This window comes from Equus caballus, chromosome 1, assembly GCF_041296265.1.
Source record: "Equus caballus isolate H_3958 breed thoroughbred chromosome 1, TB-T2T, whole genome shotgun sequence".
NCBI lineage: Eukaryota > Metazoa > Chordata > Mammalia > Perissodactyla > Equidae > Equus > Equus caballus.
Window position 1 is genome coordinate 41,399,626 of NC_091684.1, and position 14,313 is coordinate 41,413,938.

Below are 14,313 nucleotides of genomic sequence, written 5' to 3' on the forward strand. Positions count from 1 at the left end.
TTGGAAGATAAAGTCAAGAAAATTCCCCAGAAAGTAAAAGAAGAAGAGAAAAGGTTTTTAAAAATTATCAATCCAGAAGTTCACGTATGACTAAGAGGAGTTCCAGAAAGGGAGAACAGAGAAAACGGTGGGAAAGAAATTACCAAATACACACACACACACACACACACACGCACACGCACACGCACACACACACCCCCCCACAGACTTAAATTCTCAGGATTAAAGGACATGAAACTATAAATTAAAAGGGCTTACTATTAAACAAAATAAATAAAAATGGTCTCTAGGGAACATGATCATAAAATTTTAGAACACCAAAAATAAAAAGAAGATCCTAAAAGCTTCCAGAAAGAAAAAACAGGTCCTATAAAAAGAACAGAAATCCAAATGCTACTGGACTTTATAACAGTTACGTCAGAGGTGGCAGCAAAGTGTAAAAGTCAGAAACATGGCTGCCTGGGTTTGAATCCTGATTCTACTCCCTATCAGCAACGTGACCTCGTACTATTAGTTAGTGTTTCTGTGCCTCAGTTTCCTCATCTGGAAAATGACATTAATGATGGTAGTTTACCTCATAGGGCCGTTATGAAGATTAGATGAGTTAATATTCATAAAGTGCTCAGAATAGTGTCTGGCACCTAATATTTGCGATTTAGGTATTTTCTAAATAAATTTAAAGAAGACAAATTGAACAAGAGTTCAAAAACCTAAGGGTAAATGAGTCGCCACCCAGAAGTCAATACCTAACTAAAACTCTTAAACAAGTATGAAAGTAGAAAAAACGTCTTTTTGGACATCAAAATCTCAAAAAAAATTTACTTTCTCTGTACCTTTTCTTGAGAAGCTCCAGAATTACGAGCACCACTAAAACAGGGATTAAACCAAGAAAGAGGAAGATGGAGTAGCCAGGAAAGAATTGGAAGATAAAGGGAAACAGGGACTGTAACACAAGAGAAAAGAAAAGGAAAGTTCCAGGATCACAGCAGTATAGCAGGCCAAGAGGGCAACTGGAGAAGATCAAAGAATGTCTCCAAGAAAATAAATGGAATGGGTAGGTTACAGCCAGATTCGACCATATGCAATATTATATCGAAAGGAAGGAGAAAAAACAGCAAAGGGTACAATGTACAAGGAAATGGACAAAGAAAAACAAGTCAGGCAATTACAAACTATAGGAGAAACAAAAAGGCGTATAAGAAACAATCAGGACACTGCTTGGCAAAGCAGAGAGCAATATTTACTTAGTCCAGCAATGCAAGCACTTAATAGTGATTTACCTAAAACTGTGATAGAACTATACTAGGAGGATTGGAAAGGGATACGAATTTGGAGTTGGGGGACATGTGTACTGAATATCATCGACCAAAATAGGAAGTCAATATAATCTCCAAAATTAAAAAATAAAGAGATTGAGTACTGATATATTATTTAGAAACATGGAGGTAAATACCAGACTGGATATTTGACCCAAAAAGTGTGCATGGATTCTCCTTGAGTCACCTCGCTAATCCTCAGCTCTGCTTACACCTCCCCTTAGATCCAACTAGAAAGTTGATGATGTATGTCTTAGTAACCACTCCAAAAGAAGTCTACAGAAGGCCAGAGGGAACTGAGGCCAGAGCCTGCCTGGGGTCAGATTGGAGTGGGGGAATTTGTCTTTGTTGTTTGACCTCCATATTTCATTCTCTGTCATAGAAGGCAATTTTCCTTGTCTAGTTTACTGTTTGGCCTGGTGGTCACTCTTGGTACATCCACTCATTTGGAATGATCTCTCACCCTTTTGATGAGAAAGTAGTCATTGATATCACCCCTGTTTGGAAAAGTCCTTGTCTGCCTTGATGTGAAGCCCTAAGTTACGAAGAAGATGGATCAAAGAAAATTCCCAACTTGCTTTTTGTTGCTATAGGATGTGTGTCATATTCTTATTATAGCCATATCTCCCACCGTCACTCTTAACCCTGATCACCTTAAATTAAGGGGTGCCAATAGGGTTTCCAAGATTTCCTTTCTCTGTCACTTCAGCCTTGTCCCATTGCACCATACCTAATAGAAATTCTTTGAATTTTGTGGAATGTGGTTGGCACCGTTCCTTGGTTTCAAAACAAATTAGTCGGGGGTATGTTTTTGTTTCTTTAATGTCCCTTGGCCATTTCCAATTCTGAGAAAAGCTTCAGAAACTTGTACATAAGCTACCATCTTTCCCAGAAGTCTGTGGTAACTGGCAAGTTTTCTTGATTCTCCTCAGTGTGCTTAATGCATATCTAAATAGTCTTGTAAAACAAATTAGAAATAAGTCTTTCCAAATTTACAACCTAAAAAGGACTTATGTTTTAATGTATACTAGATCACATCACCTGGTCCTTAATCTATTCAATTATACATTGTTAGCAGGGAAGTTTAAAATTTTATGCAAATGAAAAGAGGAATATCCACACAATGGAACATTATTCAACCACAAAAAGGAATGAAGTACAACATGGATGAAACTTGAAAACGTTACGCTAAGTAAAGGAAGCCAGACACAAAAGGCCATATATTGTATGATTCCATTTAAATTAAGTGTCCAGACTAGACAAATCTATAGAGATATAAAGTACACACTAATGCAAATGGTATTGTGTTTTTAACTTCAATTCCACTTGTTCATTGGTGGTATATAGGAAAGCAATTGACTTTTGTATAGTAACCTTGTATCCTGCAACCTTGCTATAATCAGTTATTGGTTCCAGGAGTTTTTTGCAGATTCTTTTGGATTTTCTACATAGACAATCGTGTCATCTGCAAACAAAGACAGTTTTTATTTCTTCCTTTCCAATCCATATGCATTTTGTTTACTTTCCTTGTCTTGTTGCATTAGCTAGGACTTCCAGTATGATCTTGAAAAGGAGGAGTGAAAGTGTTCATCCTTGCATTGTCCCTAATCTTAGTGGGAAAGCTTCTAGTTTCTCACTAGTAAGGATACTGTTAGCTGTGGGTTTTTTGCAGACATTCCTTAGCAAGTTGAGGAAGTTCTCTTGTATTCTGGTTTGCTGAAGATTTTTACCATGAGTGGGTTATTGGTTGATTTTTCTCCTGGTCATGGGTCATATGTTCCTGCTTTCTTGTGCGCTGAATTTTATCAAAGACCTGGACACATATATTGGAAGACCTATTTGGCACATAGGAAGTTGTCCAGGGTGACTAGAAAGTAGGATACAGAAACATGAAAATGGAGAGATAAACAACAGCCAGACCATGAAAGTTTTTCTATGTTATGCTAAGGATCTGGGAGTTTACTTGAAAGAAATACTCAAGCTTGTCTATATGGTAATGGGAATGATCAAGTACAAAAGGAAGAATCATTGATGAAAGAGATGAGATAATTGCACAAAAAAGGTTTGAAACCACTAGAAGAGATAGAATTCAGGCCAATACGAAGAGCTTGGTCTTTGAAATGATCAAAAATTTCCCTTTTATTGCGACAAGAAGAAAGTCACAGAGCATAGGTACTGATTCTGACAGGTTATTAGAGTCTGTGGGAAGAGACATGAGTGTTAGCTTGTGATTATTTAAATGCTGTCCATAAAATATAAGTTTAGGTCACTGATCAAGGTTTTGGAGGTTTGAAGAGTAAGAAGGTATGAAATAGCCATCTTGGAGAATGAGAAAGTAAATTTACCAGGAATCCTAGATTGTGGTAACGTCTATTTTTGATTTGTGGGAATTAATGCAAAGTGAAAGCAGTAAGCATGGTTGTGTGTTTTACCCTTCAATGTTTAGCTGCTGAGGTGCAGGAACATAGTATAAGAATAATTTGGGATTTTCCAGGCAAATGATTGAGAAAGAAAGTGTCAAAGAAATTAAAAATGTGCTATGAAAGAGTGATTATAATGATGAACCGTAAAATAGGTATGAATATACATAAGGATATAAGGGTGGAAACGAATAATAAAAAAGTGGTAGGGTCAATGGCCTGAAAGTCTTATGAGGTTGAAAATATGCTGGAATAGGAATGGTACAAGAATAAGTGAGTGGAAATATTGGAGCAATAGAGAGTTGATGCTCAAAACCAGAGATGTGGGAGAAATTTGATAATTGGAAATGACAGGATCAAGCCTATTACACTGGGAGCAACCGTGGGTCCTAGGTTGCACAAATAATCCACCAGGAATCACAGCAAGGGGTGGGTAGGAAAACAGTAAGCGGATATTAAAGTTGTCAGTGAAGAAGAATAGATGACCAGAAAATTGCAATGTGGAGGAATATTGGATTGTAATGTCTAATCTTGAGTTATCAGAAATGTAAAGGTAAAATTAGCTTCCACTTGAGAAGATTATAGGGGAAGCAATGCCTTTTGAGGGCAGCCAATTATCAGTTATAGATTACCAATGGCAGTTAATATCATGAAATAGAAGAAATCACCCAAGCAGGCTGTCGGTATAAAAGAATGAAGGAGAAGGTTAGAATCCTGGAGAACACTGACATCAAAATATTATGCCTAATTTTTAATTATTTTGTATTGAAATAACACAGGTACATAATTTTAAACTTCAAATAATACTAAAAGTTTTATAATGAAAAAGAACATATTCCTACCTCTACCCCTGTCCGTGCTCTGGCCCTACTCTCTAGAGGCAGTGTCTCAAATCCATTCCCAACTATTCTTTTTTTGTCTGTATTTGCCTCCATATATTTAACTAAACAGTATGCTTCTATCTCTTGATTCATCAATTTTAGATTTTAGCTGTTAGCTATTGACTTCCCATTATGATGGACAAGGACTTAGCTCTTCTGCATCATCCTTCTCCCCATCCCACCACCCCACCCCAACCAATATCTCAGCAATTTTTGGTAAAGCCATTAATCAGTGTTTACATTAAAATAATGCATAGTAATGCTTCTGAGGAACCAAAGAATAACTTCTGAGGAAACTGTATAACCATACATTCTGTCTTGCTCAAACTTTCATTTTTCCTAGAGTTGATAATTACCCCATCTTTTCATTTGTTTGATTTTCAATGTACCTCTAATAGTTTTTTTCCAAAATGCTCTAACATCTCTGTCCTCTACTTATCAACTTTTTGCATACACTCAAATACATCGGTTCCATTTTTTTCCCTGGAGACTTTTCTCCCTGAGGACTCCATGTTTCTGCCTCAATCTGGACTGGTTTTTCTCTAGGCCTGCTACACAGCTTTTATTTTTAGGACTTCCCTTTGCTGTTCTCTCTCCCCTTTCCCAGATCCCATGTCTTCCTCTTTCTTGGTTTACATCTGCATTTTGGTGGAACATATTCTCCCATACCTTCCTAAGAAAGGTTGCATGGGAGATAAAGTTTCTGAATCCCCAAATATTTGAAAATTTGTCTATTCTACCTTTACACTTGATTGATAATTTAATGAAGTATAGAATATTTCTAAATTGATATATTATTTTACATATACAATTTTGAATGTGCATTTGTAACTAAATTAATATAGTAAATATCATAAACAGAAAAAATGAGTGAATGAGATATGAGGAAGTAGAGACAAGGGTAGATTTTCTTTTTGAGCTTGATTTTTAAAAAAAGAGAGGACAGTGATAACTAAATAGAATGCAAGATAGAGAAGGTTTTCTCCCTTCACTAAAAAAAAGAAAGATGGAGAGATTTAGGAATACTTATAGATGCTAAAAAATGATCCAAAAAGAGATTAAAATGTTGAAAGTAAGAAAAGAAGGGTATAATCCAATACAACATGCTCTTTGTCCTGGAAAAAAAGAGGAATAAGAGCACAGTTGAAAAGTTAGCCTTAAAAAGGAAGGGGAATATTTTTTCCTCCACTATTAGAGGGAGACAGATTGAGAGAGGAAGAGGGTTGGTTGATGATGGAGATAAGAAGGACAGGAAGTTGAGGCCATCCTTCTAGTATGATAGCCTTAATTTTCTCTTCTCAGTAGAAGGCAAAGGTAGGTTCTGAAAGAGAGAACAGAACAGATGAGAGGGATAGACCAAGCAGGGCAGTGAAGATCTGAGGAATGGGAGACAACTGGACAGAGGGGTACAATAGGATTGTGAAGTAATTCTAGGTTACAGACATAATCACTACTCACAATCCAGCTCTAAATTTTAGAATCCAAAGAGTCAGATAGCAGGCATGTGAGCTAAACACTTTAGTTCCCTTTCCCGTGCTGCCAGGATGGTCAGGGTCAGCTTTGGATGGGAAAGGCAGAAGCCGAGAGAGAGCGCCTTGGATCTCTTTGCACCTAACAGGTCTTTGCTTAATGTGAAGCTTCCACCTCCCCATTAACGGCTTTCCCATCATAAGATCGAGTTGCTAAGGGTGTCCAGGCAGTGTACGATCTGTTTTAATCACAAGCACTGTGGAATTGCTTCAAAAACACGCTGCACAGGTGGTGACAGAGCAAGGAAGTGAGAACATGTTTAACAACTTGTTTACAGGCAAGATATTTTATAAAGGGTCTTTTGTTGTTGTGTGTTGTTTTCTCTTGCACGACATGATTTATGCAATAGCATTGCCAAATATGTTTAGTAGCATGTCATGTTACCAGAGAGATCTACTGTACTCTGTTCAGAATTGTACATGCAAACCCTGAATTTTATAGGTGAAGAAAGTGAGGCACAGATTGGGTAAGTTCAGAGAGCTGGCAAGCAGCAGCATTGAGAATCAAACTGGTGGCCTGACCTGATCCAAAGCTTCAACCCTAAACCATCATCATTTTATCTGAAATATATACAGTTTTGTATAGTTGTTCATTTACTTGATAAATACATCTTGAACAGTACTCTGCCTGAATGGCGGAAGGGGGGAGAGAAGGTCCCCCAGGCCCCACATCAGGCATCCCTCTTGGTCGTCTCCCTCAACCACCACTGACAAACCCTGGGAGGAGTCTGGTGGAGCCCTAGCATTCATCTGAGACCACAATGTAGACCAAATGCACAGCAAAGAGAGTCTCCTGTGAGGCTTTCTTGTCAAAACCGTGACCCAGCCTCTGCTTACATACCTCAAAAAGTAGTTAAGTAAAATTAGGTTTTTCTTCAAGTTATTATTCTTTCGTTGGAAACTCTGTCAGCTAGAACAGTGCTGTCCAATAGAAACATAATGCAAGCCATCTATGTAATTTTAAATTCCCAGTAGCCATATATTTTAAAAAGTACAAAGAAATAGGTGAGATTAATTTAATAAAATATTAATTTAATCCAATGTATCCAAAAATTATCATTTTCACATGTAATCAATATAAAAATTATTGATGATATATTTACATTCTCTTTTTCATACTAAGTCTTGAAAATCTGGTGTGTAATTTATACTTGTGGCAGATCTCAATGCGGACTAGTCACATTTCAAGTGCTCAGTAACCACATGTGGCTAGTGGCTACGGTATTGGACAGCACAGAGCTAGAAAGTGACTTATTGTGAGGCAAACTTGGTCTCTCCAAAATTCCATTCATAAACTCTGGATATGTTCCATGGAATGAGGGAGTACAACTCCATCCCTTTCAGGGGCCTTAGTCTCTTTAATATTACAGATACGGAACATCGATCTAGAATTGGGGGAACCTGCCCAACGTCACCCATTGAGTTGGTGGTAAAGCCAGGATGAACACTGAGATGTTCTAAACCCTGGTACTATGCTCTTCCCATGGCGCGATGCTACTTTCTCTCACACGGCTGACTTCAAATATTTTATGTTTGAAAATACCCCTGGGCTTCTCAAGGAAAATTCTTTTAGTTGTCCTCATATGTGTCTCTCAGACCTGCCCTTTCCCTAACACAGCATTTTGCTTATGGCAGGTTCTCTATAAGAGGTTTTTAATCAAAAGAAATTTGTGCAGTTTGTACAAGTAGTACCTGTACAAATTACTATTCAACTATTTTTATGTAGTTATTCAAACATTTTAGTATGTACACCATGTAAATCATTGTGTCAGATGATCATAAAGGAAAATGAAATTTGAGTTGACCTACCTCGCCCTCGTGATAGCTGGAAACCACTGAATTATTTTCTAATGTTCTTAAACTATCTGCTACAGAATATAGTGCAGTCTTTTTCTGGGAATCAGTGTTAAACACACTGGCCTTTATAACTCAGAATATATTCCTCTGGAGAGGTAATGCAATCTTTTCTCATTTCTGTGTGTCTGAGCTCTCTCCCATTTCCCCTAACTTATCACAGATTACTGCTAATGATTCTGAGACCTCATTTTCAAGTTTTTTCAGCACCTGAAAATTACTTTGTTTAGGCCTTTTAGGTAAATGTTCTCCTATTTGCTTCTTCTCAGTCAAAGCTCTTACAGCAGTGATCCTAAGTGTGGCCTGCAGCCCCTGTGGGATATTGAGACACTTTCAGGAAAACAACCAACAGTATTTGTTGTCAAATTAAAATTCAACCTTTTAAGTAAAAATTAATACTTTTAAAGACTTGTGTCTGCCACCATGAACTTGACAGCTTCCCAATATTTAAAGACTTTTCTGTTGGACTCAGGGTGATATTAGGAAAAGAGATTTTTTTTTTTTACATTGTATAATGAAATGTGTCAACATTTGGAAGATCTACACAACTTGGTGAACCAGTCTTTTCCAAATAACCCATGCATGATGTTATAAACTTACGCATGGGTAAAAGATCCATTCAAAGAACAAGATAAACCACCGGGTTTGAATTAAACACAGTACAAAAAGTTCATTGAGGGTTTCCAATTCCACATTTTTACTAACCTTTAAGAAATCACACCTGATGAGTTTGGTAGTATCAAATAAGAATATCTACAAATATCTGAAAAGGTTTTTAAAATGCTTACCCCTTTCTGCCTACGTATCTGTGTGAGGCAATATTTTCCTCATATGCTACAACCAAAATAACATATCACAACAGTATACTTGCAGAAACATATACAAAAATCCAACTGTTTTCTATTAAGCCAAATATTAAAGTTTTTTTAATGTTAAAAAAGACACCATTATCACTAAATGTTTATGAAAGCATAGTTATTTTTTATTAAAAAAATTATGTTAACATGTAATGTTTATTATTATTTTTAAAATTAATATTTCTCAGATTATAAAGAACATCTCAGTTTTAATGTCTAATATGGTAAATATCAATAGGCATAACTCACACCAACAAAAGCTCTTTGAGGTCCTCAATAAATTTTAAGAGTATAAAGGAATCCTGAGACCAAAATTCTTGACAATCGCTGCTTACACCACGGTTCTACTCATTCCAGTTTGAAGACTATGCTCGTTAAAGAAAATCAAAGGTCTCATTAAGTTCTTATTAGAACTAATATATATAACACAGTAGTTATTGGCCTAGGCTTGCCAGTCAGATTGACCTGGATTTAAGTCCTGGCTCTATTACTTACTAGTTTTGATTGAACCTCTCTGTACCTCAATTCCTCATGTATAAGATGGGTATAATTGTACTTTCCACCTTATAAGAATTAAATGACAACACTTGTTAAACGCTTAAATCCAGAGTTACATCACCATTTCAGGAATTTATACTACCTTTTAAGAGTAATATTGTGCTAAAATAACAATGGGAAATATTCTAAAGCCTTGAAATTATCTTCCTTCATCAGGAACTCATTTCTCCAAACATAATACCAGTTTAGTTTTTCTCCAAACTCACTTTAATCGTTTCTCATAACAGATTTGTACTAGAAGCATTAAACATTGCATTTTTTTCTGTTACAAAATTGAAAAGCATGTACTGTGCCTACATGATGGGTCAGCTTTCATGTGACATTTCCGTAATAACATCCATATTTAGGAAAAAGCCCTACTGCAAAGCTGAACCAAAGAGTTAACATGAACAGGTGAGCAAAGCAATTACCAGGCACTGAATTTCATGATGAGCCTGGCAATTATCTAATGATGACTCTCCTGTTTCAAAATTGCTTTTACCACAGGTACACAACTTAATGGACCCAATCAGAAAAATTTTCTTTGTCAATGCATACCTCACCTTGGACACTGTAAGTCACAGATAGAGCATTTGCAACATGTTTTGACGTATTAACCTGTATAAAACTCCGTAATAGAAAATTTGCATAATCATCATGGTTGGACCTACGATAATGCTAATTCCTTACTCAAAGTAATTGATAAACAGCAGGAGCATCTTTACACGTATCTGAGGGAGCCACATGAACGTACTTGGATTAATATCTTGGTATGGCTCCCTGTAGCTAATTATAATCAGACACATTTTGCTTTTCAAAACCTCATCCACCTTTAAGACTTTAAAGTCATAACTAAAATTGGATTTCTACTAATTTATCTTCAGGTTTGCTGACTCTTTCCTGTCATTTCCATTTTTCTACTGCCCATCTAGTAGTTTTAATTTTTAATTTCAGACATTGTACTTTTTGCTATCAAATTTCCATGTGGTTTCTTTAAAATAATTTCTGTTTCCCTACTAATTTTCAATTCAGTTAGTGTGTTTATCTTTATCTCATGGAGCATAATTATAATAGCTGCTTTTACCTCTGATTAATTCCAACATCTGGGTTATCTCAACACTAGCATCCCTTGATTATCTTTTTCCTTTGAAATTGGTCACATTTTTCTGCTTCTACCTAGTTAAATAATTTTGGATACCAGGTTGTATCAACTCTTGGTTTTGTTAGAATTTTCTGAGAACTATTTCGTTTGTTTGTTTAAGCAGGCAATCAACCCAGTTAGGCTCAGATTGCAAATTCTGTTTCACCTTCTGTGAGTGGTGGTTCCAATCTTATTTTCATTTTCGAAGACTTTGCTATGGTTCTTTGCATCCATCCTGTGCATGTCAGCTGAGGAGTGAGCCCAGGACTTGTGGAAATTCATACACAGAATTATAGGATTCCCTTTTCCAGCTCTCTCCTCTTTAGAATTTTTCTACTCCCTGCAACCCCATGCTTTCTGGACAACAGGAGACTCTTTTCCCAGTTCCTCTAGCCAAAAAGCTGGATTTCTCTGAGTATTGGCTACTCATGTCTCCACTGTTGTGCAGTTCCACAGATGGGGCCCACCTTGGGGCTAAGCTGTAAAAGAAAAGAGAAAAATATGGGAAACATCCTCATCAGGGTTGCTTTTCCAGGTTGACTCTCATAATCTGCCTACAACTGTTTACGTTTCAGAGTCTTCAAGTACTTGCATTTGGCCCAGAGATTTTTAGTTGTCATCAGCAGGAGAGATGGGTTTGAATGGTTTTATTCTGCCTTGGCTGGAACCAGAATTTCCCCTGCCTACTTCAGATTTTATCTTCCACCACTGTCCCTTCTCACTCACTCTGCTCTAGACTTTCTCTTCTTATGGTTTCCTAAATGGCCAAGTTTGTTCCTACAACAAGCCATTACGCTTGCTCTTCTCTCTGTATAAAATGTTTCCCCACTCTTAAATGTAAACTGTATGACCTTTTCTGACTTCTGTCCTACCATAATTCCAGCTGGACACAGTAGGCATGCAATACATACTTGTTAGATGGCTGGTTGGCCTGCTTAACTGAGAACCAGTTACTTTGAACTGAGCATTCCAGTTCAAGCAAAAATGAAGTACAAGTTTATTCAATGAACTTAACACTAAACTAGCAAATAAAAGACGTCTGAGTCTTGATATAAAAATGTGTAAACATCTTACTATCTTACCTATCAAGAACTTTGCAAGATACATATGGTTGTTTTCTCTTTCATAGCTTGAACAATAAGTATTTCTCTTCGCTACTCATTTTGCAGGACTTATATCTTGTACTAAACTTTGCTTTTCTTCTGTCAGTAATAAAGAATATTGGCATGGCTCCATTACCCATTAGTTGTTTAGGCTTTTGTTTTTCGTTTGCTCTGTAAATTTGATTCTCTTTAAGAGGTAGCATAGTATGGTAAAAATGACAGACTACCCTGGGTTCAAATTCAGTTCCATACTCACTAGTTGTGAGGCCTGGGTAATTTAAATATGCTTTCAATTTTTGTGCGTAAAATGAGATAAAACCACCTACCTTGAATGGTGGGTAGAGCATGTGAAATGTGTACTACAGTGTCTGGCACATACTGCAGACTCCCAATATTATTTTCCTATCCTTCTACCAGCCCTGCAGCACTGAGAGTTAGTTTGAGCTCTTCTCAGGCTTCTTTTCTTCCTGCTTTCCCTTCTTTTCTATCTTCAGCTTCCTCTCTCCCTATGCTCCTTTATTTTGGTCTCTAGGTAGCTGACTTACCACAGAATCCCTATGAATTTTAAATATATGTCTTCAGATATAGATAGATATAGACAGTTCTGAGATAGAACTGTGTTTAACTTTCTTGAGAAAGATTCAAGTTGCTTGAGGTTTTCAAGTACCTCTTAGCCAAGATTTTACCTCAGTAAATCATGCTCATAGAGATATTTTTGTTTTAACTTTATTGGATCTTTTTATAGAAACAATGGCTTCAGTCTTCTCCAAGCACAGCTAAACACATTAAATGGTGTTTGCTGAGTTTGGCAAAAGGGAAATTTTACCTTATGCCTACTCTTTTACCAAAGACTAAAAGTTATTTTCCTTTTCAAGCATTCAGTTAATATACAATACTAATAATCCTAACAAGTCCATGCATTATTCATATGAATTGTGATGACTGTACACAGTAAACGAACTATTAGCTAATTAATTACTTAAAGAATATCTGTCATTCTTTTGTGAGGATAACCATGTAAAATGTCGGGCTTTCCTGCCAATGATATCTTCATGGAAATATTGAATAAAACAAAGAAATTTGCTAATTTTTACCCCTACTTGTGAAATTTAAATACATTTCTCTTATGGATATAAGAATTACATAGATAAGAAAATTAGGAGATCTCTAAATTTCAAAAACATGGTTATAATTTAAAAGAGAAGCATAAACATGACTCTGATTTGCTAATAGTTCTTCCTAATTTACTTGTCACATTGTGTTCTGTCAGTTAATTGGACTACTTTAGCTCTCTAAGTTTTATTACATAGATGGTATTGTCATACTTAGTATTTTTACAGATTATATTGTTGATGTTTCACAGTATCTATAGGTCACATTTCAGTGTAAATATTATTAAATAGAAAAACGTTAACTAAATTTTTTTCCAAGTCTCAGATATTTCAAGAAGAGTAAATACTAAAGTAAAAACATGGCTATTTCCTTGAAAATTAGGTTTGAGGTTTATTTATCAATATTTAAAGGAGCAACTCACAATACTTTTGGAATGTACTTTCAAATTCCAAAGAGGTAGGTTCAGGAGACATTTCCAGTAATTAAAGTTTAACCCTTACATAAAGAACAAAGGATATATGCAATATTTTTTCTAAATTTACATGACAATTTTTCTCACATTGGGGAAACCCATTCAGCTACCTTAAATTCTTTCTAAAGCAAAATAAAAAGTAAAAAAAAAAAAGGTCTCATTAGACTCAGAATAAACCAAAATGCAAAATTGCCAAGGAAAATGTCTTTAAAATCACTTAAAATCCTGCTTTAAAATTAAGAAGGAAAAGAGGAAAACTAATAGTTAACATTTTCTTTCAAAATTTCATGCCCAGTTGTAGGTATCTGCCCTGATGGGAGGAAGAAACTGATCACTGGCAAATAACAGTTAATAATGTCTTGATAAATAAACAGTTGCAAATTCCCACTGTATCAAGTTAATGCAATTATACTATTTTCCTTGATCACAAAGTTAAATTTTTCTCGTCTTGAAATAGGGTAGGAGAAGAGGTGGGTTCCCCCTTTGTGAAAAAATATTTCTTTTATGGGGCTGACCTGGTGGCATAGTGATTAAGTTCATGCACTCTGCTTTGGTGACCCAGGGTTCATGGGTTCAGATCCCAGGCATGGACCTGCACACCACTCATCAAGACATGCTGTGGCAGTGTCCCACATACAAAAAGGAAGATTGCCACAGATGTTAGTTCAGTGACAATTTTCTTCAAGCAAAAAAGAGGAAGATTGGCAACAGATGTTAGCTCAGCGCCAGTCTTCCTTACAAAAAAAAAGAAAGAGAAAGAAAGAAAGAAAAAGGAAAAATATTTCTTTTACTATTTAGATATTGGTACTTTTCCAGAGGTTTTTGCTTATGAGTTAAGAATTAAAACATATAACACCAGGCCATAAATTTTACCCCTTTTGTTTCTTAATTAACTCAAAATTTGGAACTTGTTTCCCGTCAATAAATCATAAATGACATTTGCTTTCAGCTTTACACAAATGTTTAAGGCCGTAACAGAAACTTCACTTCTACTGAAAAGCAATATCAAGTATGTTCAGACACACACACATACATCTAGTAAGATTGTAAGAAAAATTTGAAAAGTGAACTCAACTCCAAAAATGAAAAG